The 17,517-nt window shown below is 53.9% G+C and overlaps 2 long non-coding RNA genes across 6 annotated transcripts; one reads left to right on the top strand and one right to left on the bottom strand.

The window, feature by feature from the left end:
• Nucleotides 1-626: 626 nt before the first annotated feature.
• LOC138826722 (uncharacterized) lies at nucleotides 627-6,725 on the bottom strand. Of its 4 annotated transcripts, none has more exons than XR_011371826.1 (3): nucleotides 6,644-6,725; nucleotides 2,484-2,719; nucleotides 627-900 (listed from the first exon to the last, which is right to left on the bottom strand). It is a non-coding gene; the product is annotated as an uncharacterized lncRNA (long non-coding RNA). The 4 variants fall into 4 exon arrangements; XR_011371825.1 differs by having other exon boundaries at nucleotides 2,450-2,719; nucleotides 6,502-6,696; XR_011371824.1 differs by having other exon boundaries at nucleotides 6,502-6,696.
• A 471-nt stretch (nucleotides 6,726-7,196) lies between these two features.
• LOC138826721 (uncharacterized) lies at nucleotides 7,197-10,361 on the top strand. Of its 2 annotated transcripts, none has more exons than XR_011371822.1 (3): nucleotides 7,197-7,241; nucleotides 9,500-9,618; nucleotides 10,245-10,361. It is a non-coding gene; the product is annotated as an uncharacterized lncRNA (long non-coding RNA). The 2 variants fall into 2 exon arrangements; XR_011371823.1 differs by lacking the exon at nucleotides 7,197-7,241 and adding an exon at nucleotides 7,413-7,484.
• The last annotated feature ends 7,156 nt before the right edge of the window (nucleotides 10,362-17,517 follow it).

Here is a 17,517-nt window from a genome sequence, read left to right as displayed (position 1 = left end):
ACCCATCCATCCATCCATCCATCCATCCATCCACCCATCCATCCACCCATCCATCCACTCATTAATCCACCCATCCACCCATCCATCCACCCATCCATCCATTCACCCATGCATCCATCCACCCATCCACCCACCCCTCCATCCATCCATCCATCCATCCATCCATCAACCCATCCACCCATCCATCCATTCATCCACCCATCTACCCATCACCCATCCACCGTCCACCCATCCACTCATCCATCCACCCATCCATCCATCCACCCACCCATCCACCCATCCATGTATCCATCCGTCCACCCATCCACCGGTCCACCCATCCACCCATCCATCCACCCATCCATCCATCCACCCACCCATCCACCCATCCATCTATCCATCCGTCCACCCATCCATCCATCCACCCACCCATCCACCCATCCATCCATCCATCCACCTATCCATCCATCCACCCATCCATCCACCCATCCACCCATCCACCCATCCATCCCCATCCATCCACCCATGCATTTACCCATCCATCCATCCATCCATCCATCCACCCATCCATCCATCCATCCATCCATCCACCCACCCATCCATCCATCCATCCACTCGTGACTCAGTGAGGCACTTCCTGTGTTCATTCCCTTTATTTCCAGAGGTCAGGGAGGCCCTGGGATGGGTCAGGTCTTGGCCTTGTGTCCAGTGTCCTTATGTCTGTCTGTCTGTCCGTCCGCAGGTCAGTTGAAGGCGGGCAGGCTGAAGAGCTCGGGTTGTATGTCACCCAAGGAGGGCAGCAGCAGGGTGGCCCCGGCCGTTGAGTTCGGGGTTGAGCTGGACGCGGGGCACCATGACCACCTGCATCCCCACTGCCTGGGCGACCGCCATGCCGTGGGGCGTGTCCTCCAGCACCAGGCACTGCAGGGTCAGAGGACGAGAGAGACACGCGGAGTGAGAGGTCGGCCAGGGGGTGGGCCGGGTGCCCAGTGTTGGAGGGAAGGAAGGGGGTAGGAAGGAAGGAAAGAAGGAAGGAGGGAAGGAGGGAAGGAAGGAAGGAGGGAAGGAAGGAAGGATGAAAAGGAAGGATGGAGGGAAGGAACAAGAAGGAAGGAGGGAAGGAAGGAAGGAAGGAGGGAAGGAAAGAAGGATGGAGGGAAAGAAGGAAGGAGGGAGGGAAGGAGGGAAAAAAGAGGGAAGGAGGGAAAGAAGGATGGAAGGAAGGAGGGAAGGAAGGGGAGAAGGAAGGAAGGAGGGAAGGAAGGAGGGAGGGAAGGAAGGAAGGAGGGAGGGAAGGAAGGAGGGAAGGAAGGAGGGAGGGAAAGAAGGAGGGAGGGAAGGAAGGAAGGAGTGAAGGAAGTAGTGAAGGAAGGAAGGAAGGAGGGAAGGAAGGAGGGAAGGAAGGAGGGAAGATGACCTTTGAGCCACGGCGTGCCTACTGGCATGTTCTGTGTGTGATTTCGAGGCCTCCCCCACCCAGGGCCTGGTGTGGGCCAGGTGAGCACTGTGCCAAGGAGTCTCCCTCCCTGTTCCCCTGGGGCCGTCTGTCCATCCGTCTCTCCATCCGTCCATCTGTCTGTGTGATTGTGTGTCTGTCCGTGTCTCTCTGTCTGTCTCTGTGTGTCTGTCTGTCCCTATATCTGTCTGTCTGTGTCTCTGTGGTCGGTCTGTCTGGTCTGTTCTGTGTATCTGTCTGTCTGGACTCTTATGTCTGTCTATCTGTCTCTGTATGTGTGTCTGTCTGTGTCTGGCCAAGTGTCTCTGTGTCTGTCTATCTGTGTGTGTCTGTCTCTGTATCCGTCTGTCTGTCTATATGCCTATTTGTGTGTCTCTGTAGTCTGTCTGTCTGTGTGTCTGTCTGCGTATGTATGCCTATCTCTCTGTCTGTCTATTGGTGTGTGTCTGTCTGTCCGTGTCTCTGTGCTCTGTCTGTCTGTCTGTCTGCGTGGTCTGTGTATCTGTGCGTCTGTCTGTGTCTATCTGTCTGTCTGTGTGTCTATCAGTGTGTCTGTCTGTCTGTGTCTCTGTGGTCTGTCTGGTAGGTCTGTGATCTGTGTGTCTGTCCCGTCTCTTGTGTCTGTCTGTCTGTCTATCTGTCTGGTCTCTGTGTCTGTGTGTCTATCTCTCTGTCAGTGTGTCTGTCTGTCTATCGGAGTGTGTCTGTCTGTCCGTGTCTCTGTGGTCTGTCTGTCTGTCTATGAGTCTGTCTCTGTGTCTGTGTCTCTATCTGGTTTGTCTGCCTGTCAGTCTGTGTGTCTATCTGCCTGTCTGTCTGTCTGCATGTCTGTCTGGTTTGTCCATGTGTCTATCTGTGTCTCTGTGTCCGTCTCTGCGTCTATCTGTGTGTTTCTGTGTCTGTCTGTCTGTCTGTCTGGTCTGTGTATCTGTGTATCCGTCCATGTCTGTCTTTCTGTGTGTCTCTCTGTGTGTGGTCCATGCAGTGGACCCGAGGCCCGAGGCCTCGGTTTACCTGGTTGACGGGAGGGGGGGGATGAGGAGAGAACCTGCGGGTGCAGGCCAGGAAGATGTCCGGAGAACCTGCGGGCGCAGGCCAGGAATATGTGCGGGGCGGGCTTGCTGGCCTTGACCTCGGGGTCATCACCCAGCACCACGTGGTGAAAGGCACCAAACAGCTCCCGGTGTGTGCTGGTCTTGGCCTGGTAGGCCTCAGTCCCTCAGCTGGTGGCCAGGGCGAAGGGGATGCTGTGCTTCTGTATGTGGAGGATAAACTTCTCTGCACCTGGAGACAGAGAGACAGGAGGAGAAGAACTTAGGTCTTTGGTGGCCTAAGGGGGAAATCCACAAATCCATCCATCCACCCATCCATCCATCCATCTACCCATCCACCCATCCATCCACCCATCCATATATCTATCCATCCATCCATCCATCCATCCATCTACTCATCCATCCACCCACCCACCCATCATCCATCCATCTACCCAGCCAGCCACCCATCCATCCATTCATCCATCCACCCATCCATCCATTCATCCATCATCCATCCACCCACCCATCCACTCATCTATCCATCCATCTATCCATCCATCCATTGACCCATCCATCAACCCATCCATCCACCCATCCACCCACCCATCCATCCATCAATTCATCCATCCACCCATCCATCCACCATCCATCCATCCATCCATCCACCCATCCATCCATCCATCCATCCATCCATCCATCCATTCATCCACCCATCCATCATCATCATCATCATCATCATCATCATCATCATCATCATCATCATCATCATGGTGACCCAGGAAGGATGTGAACTCCGGGCATCATCATCATCATCATCATGGTGACCCAGGGCGTTTCCCAGGGCGACCGGCCGGGCCACATGCACGCACACGCACGCACACACGTGTATGAGCAGATGACATCTTGTCCGGAGCACTGGGCAGCGAGTCCTAGATAGGGTGGTGGAGACGGCACCGCGTTCTAGAAGGTTCTGAATCCAACGGTCATGGCAGATGGACCGGTGAAGTCTAGGATGTACACACACACAGACAGACAGACAGACAGACAGACAGACAGACAGACACACACACACACACACACACACACACACACAACGGCCCGGGGAAAGGAGATGGTTCTAGAAAGTTTGTCCCTTTTCAGAGTTCTTCACCCAGACAGACAGACTGACAGATGGATAGATGGATGGATAGACAGACAGACTGAGAGATGGATGGACAGATGGGCGGAAGGATGGACAGACAGACAGACTGATACATGGATAGACGGATAGACAGATGGGTGGATGGATGGACAGACAGACTGATAGCTAGCTAGATGGATGGATCGATGGACAGACAGACAGACTGATACCTAGATAGATGGATGGATGGATGGACAGACAGACTGAAAGATGGATAGATAAGATGGATAGACAGATGGGTGGATGGATGGACAGACAGACAGACTGATAGATGGGTAGATGGATGGATGGACAGACTGACAGATGGATAGATGGATAGACAGATGGGCAGATGGATGGACAGACAGATAGATGGATAGACAGACAGACTGACAGATGGATAGATGGATAGACAAATGGATGGATGGATGGACAGACAGACAGATGGATAGATGGATAATAGATGGATAGATGGATGGATGGACAGACAGACTGACAGATGGACAGATGGATGGATAGACAGATGGACAGGAGGATGGACAGACAGGCTGGTAGGTGGATAGATAGACAGACGGATGGATAGATGATAGATAGATACACAGATAAGATACATGAATAGATGGATAGATGGATGGATGGTTGGACAGACAGAGAGATGTATAGATAGACACACAGACAGACAGATAGGTGGATAGATATAGTAGATAGACAGACAGACATGTGGATAGACAGATGGATGGATGGATCCATGAATGGACAGACAGACAGAGAGTAGATAGACAGACGCCTGGATAGACAGAGGGATGGATGCATAGATGGACAGACAGACAGATAGACGGATGGGTGGATGGGTGGATAGATGGGTGGATAGAAGGGTGGATGGATGGATGGGGGATGGGTGGGTGGATGGGTGGATGGATGGGTGGGTGGATGGATGTTGATTGAATATGGATGGGATTAACATTTACACACTTCAGTGACTTGGACCCATGTCCTGATACAATATGGGTGGGATTAACGTTTGCACACTTCAGTGAGTTGGACCCAAGTCCTCATCTGGATGGAGGACAGACGGAAGGGATTAACATTTGCACAATTGAGTGACGGACCCAACTCCTCTCCATGGAGGAAGGAGGGAAGGGATTAACATTTGCACACTTGAATGAGTTGGACCCACGTCCTGCTGTTGATGGAATATGGAAGGGATTAACATTTGCACAGTTGAGTGACTTGGACCCAAGTGTTCATCTCAATGGAGGATGGATGGATGGGTGGATGGATGGATGGATGGGTGGGTGGTTGGATGAGTGGATGGATGGGAGGGTGGATGGATGGATGGGTGGATGGATGGGTGGATGGGTGGATGGATGGATGGGTGGATAGATGGGTGGATGGGTGGATGGATGGATGGGTGGATAGATGGGTAGATGGGTGGATGGATGGATGGGTGGGTGGGTGGATGGATGGGTGGATAGATGGATGGGTGGATGGATGGATAGGTGGACGGATGGGTGGATGGATGGATGGGTGGATCAGAGGGTGGATGGGTGGATGGATGGATGGATGGATGGGTGAATAGATGGGTGGATGGATAGGTGGATGGGTGGGTGGATGGATGGATGGAGGATGGATGGGTGGATGGATGTTGATTAAATATGGGTGGGATTAACATTTTCACATTTGAGTGACTTGGAACCAAGTCCTGACCTCAATGGAGTAGGTCAAGCTCTGTCTCTGTCTCTGTCTGTCTGTCTGTCTGTGTCTTCTTCTGTCTGTCTCTGTCTTTGTCTGTCTCCTCTGTCAGTCTGTCTGTTGGTCTGCGTGTCTCTACCTGTCCATGTCTGTGTCTGTCTGCCTTTGTCTCTCTGTCTCTGTCTGTCTCCTCTGTCAGTCTGTCTGTGTCTCGTTCTCTCTTTCTTTGTCTGTCTGTCTGTGTCTGTCAGTCTACTTCTGTCTCTGTCTTTCTGTCTGTCTGTCTCGTCTGTGTCTGCCTGTTGGTCTGCCTGTCCATGTCTGTCTCACTGTCTGTCTCTGTCTCATTCTGTCTTTGTCTGTCTCGGTCTGTCTGTCTGTCATCAGTCTACTTCTGACTTCTGTGTCTGTCTCTTTGTCTCTCTGTCTCTGTCTCCTGTGTCTGTCTGGGTCTCGTTCTGTCTTTCTTTGTCTGCCTGTGTCAGTATCTGTCTGTCTGTGTCTGTCTGTCTGTGTCTCTCTGTCATTCTCTGTCTGTCTTTCGTGTCTGTCTGTCATTCTCTGTGTCTGTCTGTCTTTCTCTATGTCTGTGTCTGTCTCTGCCTATGTCTGTCTGTCCATCTGTCTGTGTCTCTCTCTGTGTCCATCTGTGTGTCTGTCTCTGTCTGTCTTTTTCCCAGTGTCTGTCTGTCTTGTTCTATGTCTGTCCGTCTCTGTCTGTCGGCCTGTGTCTGTCTCTCTCTGTCATTCCCTGTCTGTCTGGCTCTGCCTCTGTCTGTCTGTCTCTCTGTCTGTCATTCTGTGTCTGTCTGTCTATGCCTGCCCATGTCTCTGTCTTCTCTGTGTCTGTCTGTGTCCATCTATCTGTCTGTGTCTCTCTGTGTCCATCTGTGTGTCCGTCTCTGTCCCAGTGTCTGTCTGACTCTGTTTCACTGTCCCTGTGTCTGTCTGTCAGTCTGTCTCTGGGAACCGCGCATGCGCGTTGCAGGGCAGCGCAGCCCAATCCCGCGCATGCGCAGATCCGTACCTCGCAGAGCCCGGGAGCACACGCATGCATGTTCCTGCTCGGCGGGGGGGGGGGACGGGGGGGGGGGGGGGAGGGACGGGGCGTGGTGGCTCATGCATGCGCGGTGCAGCGCGGAGGACCTCCCCGCCAGGTGGCACGCATGCGCAGTACCAACCAGATCAACCGAGGGAATCCCACGCATGCACGCACCACACGCTCGGCCCGGACGGTGCCGGACGACTCAACCAGTGCGCATGCGCAATGCGGACGGAAGCTCGATCCTCCGGGGTCCCCTAGGCACCTCCCGGCGGACTCACGCTGTGCGCATGCGCAACTCGCCCCTCCAGGGTCCGCTCTGCGCCGCCGCCCGGCCGATTCAACCTGTGCGCATGCGCCGTGGGTCCACACGCGGGAGGGCAGTGGGAACAAGCAGCCAAGGGACACGCATGCGCAGCGGCGCTCCGCCGGGAGCGCTAGGCCCCTCCCTGCTGACAAACCCTGTGCGCATGCGCATTGGCGCAGGCTGGCTCAGCCCCTCCCAGCTGCCTAACCCTGTGCGCAAGCGCAATGGCGCTCCGCCAGGCCGGCTCAGCCTGTCCCCGCTGAAGAACCCTCTGCGCATGCGCCATGGCTCTCCGCTGGGAGCGTTCGGCCCCTCCCCCGCTAACCCTATGTGCATGCACAGTGGCGCTCCGCCGAGAGCGCGCGCATGCGTGCCCGCGTCTTGGCGCCGGCTGATGACATCGATGCGACGGCGCCGGCGGCCGCGCCCGGAAATGCAGCCGTAGCGGGGCCGCGGAGCGTCGCCGCCGCCGCCGCCATGGCCACCACTAGGCCATCTGGATCCGGAAGCGGAAGCGGAAGCGCGCAGGACCTCCGAGGACGCCGACCCGGGCGGCCCCCGGGTCACCGTCGGTGCGTGGAGGCCTCCGGGACGAGGCTCCTTTAAGAGGCGGGGACGCGGGAGGGCGTGGCTTTCTGATGGGCGTGGCGTCGCGGTGGGCGTGGCCTGAAGGGCGTGGAGCTGACGGGAGAGTCACTGGGCGGCGTGGCCTGGAACAGAGGCCACGCCCTGTTTGGGGGCGTGGCCTGGAAAGACACCATTGGGCGGCTGGACGTAATGCCATTGGTCGGCTGGGCTGGGGGCGTGGCTTGGAAGTAAGGCCATTGGGCCGCTGGGCCTAGGGGGCATGGCCTGGCAGGAACTAGGCTATTGAGGGTCCTGGCTTTGGGGGTATGGCTTGGAAGTAAGGCCATTGGGCGGCTGGTCCTCGGGGGGCGTAGCCTGGCAACAGTGATGCTATTGTGTAGTCTGGCTTTGAGGGCGTGGCCTGGGCGTGCTGCCATTGGATGGCTGGCCTGGGGGGCGTGGCCTGGCAGGAACCAGGCCGTTGGGTGCCCTGGCTTTGGGGACTGAGCACCCAGCACCTCCCCATGGTGACCCAAGGCAGGGACTTAGCACCCACCACCTCCCCATGGTGACTCAGGGACTGAGCACCCAGCACTTCTCCATGGTGACCCAGGGCAGGGACTGAGCACCCAGTACCTCCCCATGGTGACCCAAAATGGGGACTCAGCACCCAGCACCTCCCCATAGTGACTCAGGATGGGGACTGAGCACCCAGCACCTCCCTAAGGTGCCCCAGATCCAGCAGTAAGCACCCAGCACCTCCCCATGGTGACCCAGAATGGGGACTGAGCACCCAGCACCTCCCCATGGTGACCCAGGATGGGGAATAAGCCCCCAGTACCTGCCCATGGTGACCCAGGACCAAGACTAAGCACCCAGCACCTCCCCATGGTGACCTAGGGCCAGGACTAAGCACCCAGCACCTCCCCATGGTAACCCAGGATGGGGACTAAGCACCCAGCAACTCCCCATGGTGACCCAGGGCCAGGTCTAAGCACCCAGCACCTCCCCATGGTGACCCAGGGCCAGGACTAAGTACCCAGCACCTCCCCATGATGACCCAGGGGAGGGACTGAGCACCCAGCACCTCCCCATGATGACCCAGGGACTGAGCTACCAGCACCTCCCCATGGTGACCCAAAGTGGGGACTAAGCACCCAGCACCTCCCCATAGTGACTCAGGTTGGGGACTGAGCACCCAGCACCTCTCCATAGTGACTCAGGATGGGGACTGAGCACCTAGCACCTCCCTATGGTGCCCCAGATCCAGGAGTAAGTACCCAGCACTTCCCCATGGTGACCAAGGGCAGGGACTAAGCACCCAGCACCACCCCATGGTGACCCAGGACCAGGACTAAGCACCCATCACCTCCCCATGGTGACCCAGGGCCAGGACTAAGCACCCAGCACTATCCCATGATGACCCAGGGCTGGGACTAAGCACCTAGCACTATCCCAGGGTGACCTGGGGCCAGGACTAAGCACCCAGCACGTCCCCATGGTGACCCAGAGTGGGGACTAAGCACCCAGCACCTTCCCATAGTGACTCACAATATCCCCCAAGCACCCAGCACCATCCCATAATGACCCAAGACAGGAACTAAGCACCCAGCACCTCCCCAGGATGATCCCCAAGCACCCAGCACCACCCCATAGTAACCCAGGGCTGGGACTAAGCACCCAACACCTCATCATAGTGACCTAGGATGATTCCCAAGCACCCAGCACCATCCCATGACGACCCAGGGCTGGGACTAAGCAACCAGCACCTCCTCAGAGTAACCCAGGACCAGGACTAAGCACCCAGCACCATCCTATGATGACGCAGGGCTGGGACTAAGCACCCAGCACCTCCCCATGGTGACTCAGGGGAGGTACTGAGAACCTAGCACCATCCCATGATGACCCAGGACAGGGACTAAGCAACCAGCACCTCCTCAGAGTAACCCAGAACTGGAACTAAGCACCCAGCACCACCACCTGGGGAACAAGGACTGAGCCTAAGCATTGAGCACCTCTCCATGGAGACCGAGGATAGGAACTAAGCACCCAGCACCTCCCCATGGTGACCCAGGAACGGGACTTCACACCCAGCACCTCCCTACTATTTACATGAGTCAGGTACCAAGCACCCAGCACCTGCCTATTACTAACTCAGGACAGGTACCAAGCACCCAGCACTTCCCCACAGGGACTCTGGATAATCAGCAAGCACCTAGCACCTCACGTGTGTGTCCTTTCCCTCCCCCTGACCCCATCCCAGGTTCTCCACGTGGCGCGATGACCGCTGGATGTACAGGATGATGGACTACGTGCCTGGTGGCGAACTCCTCAGCTACCTGCGCGCCCGCCAAGATCGTGTGCGCACTGGCCTACCTGCAGGTGAGCGGACCAGCAATGATGGGGGCCGCCCATCCATCCATCCATCCACCCATCCATCCAACCACTCATCCATCCACCCACCTATCTATCCATCCACCTATCCATCCACCCATCCATCCATCCACCCATCCATCCTCCATCCATCCACCCATCCATCCATCCACCCACCCATCCATCCACCCATCGATCCTCCATCCATCCACCCACCCATCCATCCATCCACTCATCCATCCATCCACCCATCCACCCATCCACTCATCCAACCACCCATCCAGCCACCCATCCACCTATCCATCCATCCACCCATCCATCCACTCATCCACCCATTCATCCATCCATCCACCCACCCATCCATCCACCCATCCATCCACCATCCATCCATCCAGAAAGTTCCAGAAAGTTCCCCCAAGGTTCCAGAAGGTCCCAGAAAGCTCCAGGTTTCAGAATAACTCAGCACATTCCCCAGGCAGGCGTTCCCTCCACCCAGACACACCCCAACCCTCCCACCCCCCTTCCTTGGCCCAGGAATAATTTTGGGGGGGAGGGGGGGAGGGAACGAGGGTATTGATGATATTGGTATTGGTGTTGGTATTGATACTTATCCTCTCATGGTCTATTGATGATAGGTTTTCCCAGGGGATCTGTTTGATCTAAGGACTTGAGACGCTTCCAGGACAACCCATGGAAGGTTCTAGAAAGAAGCCAGGGCTGGGGCTGGTTTCTATTTCCTCCCCCCCCCCATTCTCCCCAACATCTGGGACCCAGTTACGTTCATCCCTTGGGATTCTCCTCCATGGGAGAAGTTGAGGATGGATGATGACATCACCCCTTCCCATGATCCTTTGCGGTGACTGGTCCAGGGTCCCTTGACTATTCTTGTTCTTGTTGTTGTTGTTGTTGATTTATTATGATGATTAGCTCATGTGCATGGTTTGTCTTTCCCTTCCCCCCCCCCCCGCCCCAACCAAGCTTCTAGAAGCTTCTGGAACAAATTGCTGATGGATTTCCTGTGTGTGTGTCAGACTCAACCAGAACCCAGCCAATGGCTTCCTCTTCTCAACGCCTGGAAATCCGCCCAAAACTTCCTGGAAGGGGGGAGGGGGAGGGGGAATTGAGGAAATGAATAATGAATGAATGAATTCCCTCCTTCCTTCCCTCCTTCCAATCCTTCCTTCCCTCCATCCTTTCTTCCTTCCTTCCCTCCTTCCTTCCTTCCTTCCTTCCTTCCTCCTTCCTTCCCTCCAATCCTTCCCTCCTTCCTTCCTTCCTTCCTTCCCTCTATCCTTTCTTCCTTCCTTCCCTCCCTCCCTCCCTCCTTCCTTCCTTCACTCCTTCCTTCCTTCCTTTCTTCCTTCCTTCTTCCTTCCCTCCAATCCTTCCTTCCTTCCCTCCTTCCTTCCTTCCCTCCATCCTTCCTTCCCTCCTTCCTTCATTCTAATCCTTCCCTCCTTCCCTCCTTCCTTCCTTCCCTCCTTCCTTCTCTCCAATCATTCCCTCTTTCCCTTCTTCCTTCCTTCCTTCCTTCATTCTTTCCTTCCTTCCTTCCTTCCTTTCCTCCTTCCTTTCCTGTGTCCAATCCTTCCCTTCTTCCTTCTTTCCTTGTCTCCAATCCTTCCCTCCTCCTCTCCTTCCTTCCTTCCTTCCTTCCCTCCTTCCTTCTCTCCTGTCCTCCTTCCTTCCTTCCTTCCTTCCTTCCTTCCTTCCTTCCTTCCTTCCTTCCTTCCTTCCTTCCTTCCCTCCCCTCCTTCCTTCCTTCCTTCCTTCCTTCCCTCCTTCCCTCCTTCCTTCCTTCCTTCCCTCCTTCCTTCCCTCCTTCCCTCCTTCTTTCCTTTCCTCCTTCCCTCCTTCCTTCCTTCCCTCCAATCCTTCCCTCCTTCCTTCCCTCCTTCCTTCCTCCCTCCTTCCTTCATTCCAATCCTTCCCTCCTTCCTTCCCTTCCTTCCTTCCTTCCTTCCTTCCTTCCTTCCTTCCTTCCTTCCTCCCTGGTCCAACCCAGGGCCTAGGAGAAGCACCGAGCTCGGGGCCCACAGCACCCATGCTGGGTGCTGATGGATGAGTCCTTCCTGTGTGCAACGTGGAACAGCAGCTGGGTGGGGGGAGGAGGGGCGCAGGGAAACTGGAAGCCTCTGCTGCTGTGGCTTTTTTTCTCCTGCAGGCCCCGCATGAATCATGGCCTGGAGGAAGCTGGAAACATCTGGAAGGAATTAGCAGGAAATGAGACCAAGATGTGGGAAAAGCCTGCGCCTCCTCCTCCCACTGTGGCTGCTGCTGCTCCACCTCCTCCTCTTCCTCCTCTTCCTTCCTTCCTTCCTCCTCTTCCTTCCTTCCTTCCCTCCTTCCTTCCTTCCTTCCTTCCCTCCTTCCCTCCTTCCTTTCTTCATTCCTTCCCTCCTTCCTTCCTTCCTTCATTCCCTCCACTCCTTCCTTCCTTCCTTCCTTTGTTCCCTCCACTCCTTCCCTCCTTCCTTCCTTCCCTCCTTCCTTCATTCCCTCCACTTCTTCCCTCCTTCCTTCCTTCCTTCCCTCCTTCTCTCCTTCCTTCCTTCTTATGTCTTTCTGTCTGTCTCTGTGAGTCTCTGTATTTCTGTCTCTGTCTGTCTCTGTGTCTCTTTCTGTTTTGCAGTCTGTTTGTCTGTCACTCTGTCTCTGTCCATTTGTCTCTATGTCTCTGTGTGTCTGTCTCTGTATCTGTCTGTCTGTCTCTGTCTGTCTGTCTCTGCCTCTGTTCATCTGTCTGTCTGGCTAGCTATGTCTGTCTCTGTCTCTTTCTGTCTCTGTCTGTCTGTCTGTCTGTCTCTGACTCCATTTTTCTGTCTGTTTCTGTTTGTGTCTGTTCATCTGTCTCTGTGTGTCTGTGTGTCTGTCTCTGTGTTTCTCTGTATTTTTCTGTGTCTGTCTCTGTCTGTTCGTCTGTCGGTTTCTCTGTGTGTCTGTCTGTCTTCATCTGTCTCTCTGTGTGTCTCAATCTCTATCTGTCTCTGTCCGTTTGTCTCTCTGTCTATGTCTCACTCTGTATTTGTCTCTGTCTGTCTGTCCATCCGTCTGTCTGTCTCTGACTCCTTTTTTCTCTTTTACCGTTTCTCTGTCTGTATGGTTCTGTCTGTACGTCTGTCTGTCCCTGTCTGACTCTGTGTCTCTCTGTGTCTGTCCATTTGTCTGTCTCTCTGTCTGCCTCTGTCTGTCCATTTGTCTGTCCATCTGTCTGTCTGTTTCTCTGTCTATTTCTCTGTCTGTCTGTCTGTCTGTCTGTCTCTGTTCATCTGTCTCTCTGTGTCTGTCTGTCTGTCTGTCTATCTCTATTTCTGTCTGTCTCTATTTCTCTTTGTCATTTTCTGTCTGTCTGTTTCTCTGTCGGTCTGTTTATCTCTGTGTCTGTCTTTCTGTCTCTCTGTCCATTTGTCTGTCTCTGTCTGTGTCTGTCTGTCTCTCTGTCTCTTTCTGGGTCTGTCTGTCTGTCTCTGACTCCATTTTTCTGTGTTTGTGTCTGTGTCTCTGTCTGTCTGTCCCTGTATCTGTGTGTTTGTCTGTCTCTGTCTTTCTCTATCTGTGTGTCTGTCTTTCTCTGTGTCTGACTGTCTCTGTTCATCTGTCTCTCTGTGTTTCTCTCTCTATATTTGTCTCTGTCTCTTTGTCTGTCTGTCTGTCCCTGTCTGTGTGTCTCTTGGTCTCTATTTGTCTCTTTGTCTATCTCTATGTCCATGTCTGTCTCTGTATGTCTGTCTCTGTTCATCTGTCTCTCTGTGTCTGTCTGTCTGTATCTCTCTGCCTATCACTCTGTGTCTATTTTTCTGTTTCTGTCTGTGTGTCTGTCCGTGTTCATCTACCTCTCTGTGTGTCTGTCTGTCTCTTGTGTTTCTCTGTATTTGTCTCTGTCTCTCTGTGTCCATCTGTCTGTCTATGTCTGTGAGTCTGTCTGTCTGTGTTCATCTGTCTCTCTCTGTCTGTTTGTCTCTGTCTCTGTCCATCTGTCATTCTCTGTGTCCGTCTGTCTCTGTATCTGTTTGTCTCTGTCTATCTGTGTCTGTCTGTCTCTGTATCTGTCTCTCTGTCCATGTCTGTCTCTGTTCATCTCTCTCTCTCTGTCTCTGTGTCTGTCTGTCTCTCTCTCTGTCTCTGTCTGTCTGTCTCTATATTTATCTGTCTGTATCTCTCTGTGTGTCTCTGTCTGTCTCTATATTTGTCTGTATCTCTCTGTCTGTCTGTCTGTGTCTGTCTGTCTATTTTTCTCTCTCTGTCTGTGTCTGTCCCTGTTCATCTGCCTCTCTGTGTGTCTGTCTGTCTCTTGTGTTTCTCTGTATTTGTGTCTGTCTCTCCATCTCTCTCTGTCTGTGTGTCTCTCTGTGTCTCTGTCTCTCTCTGTTTATCTGTTTCTGTCTGTGTTTTGTCTCTCTGTCTCTGTCTGTCCATCTGTTATTCTCTCTGTCTCTGTCTCTCTGAGTCTGTCTGTCTGTTCATCTCTCTCTGTGTCTGTCTGTCTGTCTGTCTCTCTGTCTGTCTCTGCCTGTCTGTCTATATTTGTATGTCTGTATCTCTCTGTCTGTCTCTCTGTGTCTGTCTATTTTTCCCTCTCTGTCTCTCTGTGTGTCTGTCCCTGTTTATCTGCCTGTCTGTGTGTCTGTCTGTCTCTGTCTCTCTGTCTCTCTCTGTCTATCTGTGTGTCTGTCTGTGTGTCTGTCTGACTCCATTCCTCTGTCTTTCTGGCTGCGTTTCCTCTCTGTCTGTCTGTCTGTCTATCCCCCCTCCTCCCCCGCCCCCCCACACCCCCTCTTTCTCAGCTCTGTGCCCCCCACCCCACAGGTCCGGCCTTTTCCCCTTCCTCTCCCCTCCTCCTCCTCCTCCTCCTCCTCCTCCTCCTCCTCCTCCTCCTCCTCCTCCTCCTCCTCCTCCTCCTCCTCCTCCTCCTCCTCCTCTCTCTTTCCTTCCAGAACTTTCTCTTAGGCCGTTTCTCCCTCCCCCTCCCCAGCATCCCCCCCTTCCCCGCCTGGCCTGGTGGGGGGGATTCAGGGTCTCCCCATCCCCCTCTCCCCGACCCCCACCCCCTCTTTTTCTTCCCTGCTTCCCCTCCCTCCTTTTCCCACTGACACCCCCCCTCAGCCCAGGTTGTGTGGGGCGGAGCTGAGGCTCAGGCCGCAGCGTGGCAGGATGGGGACATCTGGGCCTGGGCGGATAAAAGAGGAGCCCGCAAGCTGTGCTGTGCTGTCTGGAGACACAGGACAGAGAGACAGACAGACAGACAGACAGACAGACCAGGTGAGGGGGCCTGGACGAGGGGTGGAGGGGGGTGAGGGGATCTTGGGGTACAGGGGATCCTGAGAGGGGGGAAAGGGGGAGGTGTAGGGATTTGGGGGTTCTGGGGGTCAAGGAGGAGAGGTTAGGGGTCAGGGAGATGCAGGGGGAAACATGGTCAATCCTGGGGTTCCCAGGACCCCAAAGTTCATTGGGGGGAAAGCACAAGGATTCCTGGGAAGATGGGGTCAAAGGCCCAGAGAGCAAAGGTCCTGGGGTGCAGCCAGCAAAGGAGTTCAAAGGTCAAGGAGGGGGGAGACAGAGGTCAGGGGAGGGCGGACACCTGGGACATGGGCAAGATCAGGGAGCCAAGGTCCTGGGGTGCAAAGTTCAGGGGTAAGGGAGTCAGGAAGAGGGGGAATGGGAAGTTCAGGGGTGCAGGGATCAGAGGTCACCAATCTGGGGGGTGAGGGAAGGCATCTGTCACGGGGGTCCTGGGTCCTAGGTTCCCCCAAGTTCAGAGGGGAAAAGCCCAGGGAGCAAAGGTCCTGGGGTGCAGAGTTCAGGGGGTGCAGGGGTCACAGGTCACAGGAATCTGGGGTACCAGGGTCCCAGGGCCCAGAGGTAATGGAAAACCCACCTTAGGGGTGCAGGGTATCATGGTCCTCCTCTTCCTCCTCCTCTTTCTCCTGTCCTCCTCCTCTTTCTCTTCTTCCTTCTCCTCTTCCTCTCTTCCTCCTCCTCCTCTTCCTCCCCATCCATCCATCCATCTACCCATCCATCCATCTACCTATCCATCCACCCATCCATCCATCCACCCATCCTCCCATCCATCCATCCATCCATCCACCCATCCATCCATCCACCCACCCATCCACCCATCCATCCACCCATCCATCCATCCATCCACCCACCCACCCACCCATCCACCCATCCACCCACCCATCCATCCATCCACCACCCATCCATCCATCCATCCATCTGCCCATCCACCCATCCATCCACCCATCCATCCATCCATCCACCCATCCATCCACCCATTCATCCACCCATCCATCCATCTACCCATCCATCCATCCACCCACCCACCCACCCATCCATCCACCCATTCATCCATCCATGAAGCCACGCCCCCTGTGGCTGGTCCAACCCATTCTCTTTCTCCTCCTTTTCCTCCTCTTTTCCTCCTCCTCCTCCTCCTTTCCTTCCTCCTCATTGTTATTACTATTATTCTCATCATAGTTATTATTATTACTGTTATTGACATTGTTGTTTTTACTATCATGGTTGTTACTGTTATTGTTAATATGATGGTTATGATCATCATTATTGTCATGGTTATTACTATTATGGGTATTGTGGTTATTATTGTTATTGTTGTCATGATGTTTGGGTTATTGTTATGATTGTTATTGTTGTTATTGTTACTATGGTGATGGTTATTATTATGGTTACTGCTATTGTTGTCATGATGGTTATTATTGTTATTGTTGTTGTCATTGTTATTATTATAGTTATTATTGTTGCCATGGTTATTACTATTATGGGTATTATGGTTATTATTGTTATCGTTGTTATTATTGTCATTGTTATTGTTATTATAGTTGTTATTGTTGTCATGATTATTATTGTCATTGCTATTGTTATTATAGTTATTATTATTGTCACAATGGTTATTGTTGTTGTTGTTCTTGTTACTGTGGTGGTGACGGTCATTGGCATATTCTTCGCCAAGCCTTCCTTGTTGCTCAGGAGGCTGAGATCTGGAGGATCGTGGTTCAAAGCCACCTCCACCCCCTCTCCCCACCCCCCCAGGACCAACCGAGAGACCCGGATCTCCAGTGAACCCCCCAACCTGGAAAGGTAGGTGAGGAGCTCCGGCCCCGGGTTTGCGTCCTGGGGAGGGGGGGCTGATGGAGGTGGGAGGAAGAGGAGGAGGAGGAGGAGGACGGTGATGGGTGATAGGAAGCCAGGGGGAAATGGGGTGCTGAGTACTTAGTATTTAGTCCTGGGGAGGGGGGAGGGGGGATGGACAATGACAGAAACAGACAGACAGACAGAAGAGATACACAGACAGATGTAGACAGACAGACAGACAGACACAGACATGACACAGAGAGAGAGAGAGACACAGACAGACAGACCAAGATGTGCAGACAGACAGGGAGAGACAGAGACAGGACAGACAGACACACAGACAGACATACAGACAGACAGAGACACAGAGACTGAGAGAGAGACAGAGACAGAAGAGACAGACAGGCACAGACAGTCAAACTGAGCCAGGACAGATAGACAGAGACACAGAGACAGGAAGAGACAGATGGACACAGGCACAGACAGAGACGGAGACAGACAGACAGAGATGGACGTGAGAGAAACTGGCACAGACAGACACAGAGAGACAGACAGACAGACAAAGAGACAGAAGAGAGACAAGACAGGGAGAGACAGATGCACCGAGACAGATAGACATAGAGACAGACATACAGAGGCACAGAGAGACGGGCAGACAGACACAGACAGACAGAGACAAGTGACAGATGGAGAGAGACAAAAGAGACAGACAGAGACAGGAAGATAGAGACAGACAGACAGACAGACACAGATAGACTAATATGAGACAGACAGATGTAGACATGGAGACAGGGAGAGACCGACAGAGGTAAATGG

This window comes from Dipodomys merriami, unplaced genomic scaffold, assembly GCF_024711535.1.
Source record: "Dipodomys merriami isolate MVZ:Mamm:240054 unplaced genomic scaffold, mDipMer1.0.p SCAF_1494, whole genome shotgun sequence".
In the NCBI taxonomy this organism is placed as follows: domain Eukaryota; kingdom Metazoa; phylum Chordata; class Mammalia; order Rodentia; family Heteromyidae; genus Dipodomys; species Dipodomys merriami.
Note: the sequence above shows the minus strand (reverse complement) of the source record. Positions and strands in the feature narration are given on the sequence as shown.